Below are 2,500 nucleotides of genomic sequence, written 5' to 3'. Positions count from 1 at the left end.
AGAAATTAGTTGCAAGTTTTCGGTGTATTATTGAGTTCGTTGAAAATGGTGAGTGAAATGAAGAGGAAAGAGAGGGGAAAGCGTTAAGGAAAAAGGGAAGGAGGAAGAAGAAGAAGAAACAGAAGGAGGAGGGAAAGGAAAAGAAGGAGAAGAGAGAGGGGCGGAGGATAAGGAAATGTGGAAGGGGAGAAAAAAAAAGAGAGAAAGGAGAAGGAGAGATAAAGAGGAAGCGGAGAAGGAAGAGAAGAGAAAGGGGAGGAGGAGAGGGAGATACAAAAGAAAAAGGAGAAAAAGAAGAAGAAAAGAAGACACATAAAACAAACTGGACAAGGAAGAAGACGAAGAACAGAACAATTAAGAAAATACAGAAGAAAGAAAAACAAGGAAAGAGAGAAAGAAAGAAAGAAAGAGTAGAGAAAAGAGAAATAGGAGGAAGAGAGAAGGGAGAAGGAAGTGGGGAGGGGAGGGGATGGGTGGGGAGGGCGAGGAGGGGAGGAAAGGGGAGAGAAGGGGAGGAAAGGGGGGGGGAGGGAGAGGAGGGGATGGGAAGGAAGGGGAGGGGAGGGGAGGGGGGAGGGGAATAGGCAATCAAAAGTGTCAGTCAGAAATTCTTCTTAAAATATACTCCGTTCTCAAAGCTATATTTTCCTCGCCTTAAATCAGAGGACAAAAAAAACGAAGAGGAAGGGTTAAGGGAGGAGAGAGAGGAGGAGATAATGAGGGTGGGGGGAGGGTAAAGAGAACAAGAGAGGAAGGGGTAGATGTGAAAAGAGGGGAGCAGAGGATAGGGAAGGGGAAGATAGAGGGGGAGGAGAGGACAGGAAATAAGATGAGAGAAGTGGGGAAGAGAGAAAAGGAGAGAGGAAAAGGGGAGATATAGGGGAAGTGGGAAGTGTGTATGTGTGGGGTGGGTGGGGGCATGGTTAGTGTAGGCAGACAAAAAAAAACAAAATACATGCAAATGCGAAAGGATGCTTTAAATTATTTTGATTGCTTAAGTACAGAACTTTCCGTATTCTGCAGAGGGGTCTCCGCTGTCGAGATTCGAACCCCAGATCGCGAAGCTGAAGTTAGAGCTTGAACCACTAGGCCATCGAAGCGAGGGAATTTGCAAGAGGCGTTTATGCACGTACGTATGCGCGCGCGCGCGCACGTGTGTGTGTGTGTGTGTGTGTGTGTGTGTGTGTGTGTGTGTGTGTGTGTGTGTGTGTGTGTGGTTTGTTGGAGGCAATGCTTTGTAGGAGCTGTGTTGTTTGTCGTGGTATGTCGGATATTATAGGGAGGAATGAAAAGTATATATATATATATATATATATATATATATATATATATATATATATATATATATATATATATATATATTCTCTCTCTGGTCTCCCTCTCTCTATCCATCTTTTTTTCTCTTTGCTCACCCCCTCTGTTTATAGTATGTGCCGACGGCGTAAGGTGCATCTATGATTGAATGCCAAGCTTGCTCCTTGAGCAGCAGCAGTTCATTAACTAATATATCTGATAGCAGAGTAGAGAGGAAATATATATGCATCATCTCACACTGTATCTCTCTTACATGCATCTTTTTTTTTTTAGTACTTGTTTGAAACAGCTGAATGGCCGACCGTCGTAAGCGAACTAACTGATTTACACTGCAACTCACTTGGCTCCTTGACAGGCTGCCGGTATTAGCTGACTTGATCAAGTGTTTTGAGAGCTAGGGGAGAGGAACGGAGATGCGTCACCAACACTAATTGCCTTGACATGAGTTATTTTTTATTGAATGTTGAAATCAGCTAAATCGCTACGGAAGTTGAATGGAAGGTATTTCGAACTTCACTTTGCTCTGAAATGGGTGGACTGCTCGAGCCTTGACGTCGAAGGGTGTTTTGAGGGATAGGAGTGGAGGATGGGGAAGGGAGAGGTGAAAGGGGGAAGGAGAAAGGAAGGGAGGAGGATTGGGGAGAGGAAGAGGAAGAGAGGAATGTGTGGGAGGAACGAGAGATGGAAAATGGGTGAGGAATATGTGGAGAAGGAGAGGAGAGAGGAGAGAATAGAGGGAAGATAGAGGAAAGAGGCAAAGGGATAGGGAGGGGATAAGGGTGCGAGGAAAAAGGAGGGAGAGCTGGAAAGGAAAGGGGGATAAGGGAGGGGAAGATTGGGTATGGAGAAAGGGAGAAAGAAAGAAAAAAGAAAAAGGGAGAAAGAGGAAAGGTAGGATAAAAATGAGGATTCATTATCACAATTACCATTAATATGATTATAATTGTCATTTCATTATTATCATTACTATTATACGCTTGCCTCCGGGTTACAATTTATCTAATGGCATTTGTGTACTTCTCCTCTCCAAACATTTATTACCCACCCCCCGCCCCCCGCCATACGTGCGGACCGTGTCTTAATGTCAATATATATGTAAAGTAAACATTATGCAGGGGAGAGGCGATCACTAATTGGGGGAATCTCACACACACAAAAAATATATAAACACACACACACACACACA

This window comes from Penaeus monodon, chromosome 10, assembly GCF_015228065.2.
Source record: "Penaeus monodon isolate SGIC_2016 chromosome 10, NSTDA_Pmon_1, whole genome shotgun sequence".
NCBI classification, from domain to species: domain Eukaryota; kingdom Metazoa; phylum Arthropoda; class Malacostraca; order Decapoda; family Penaeidae; genus Penaeus; species Penaeus monodon.
Note: the sequence above shows the minus strand (reverse complement) of the source record.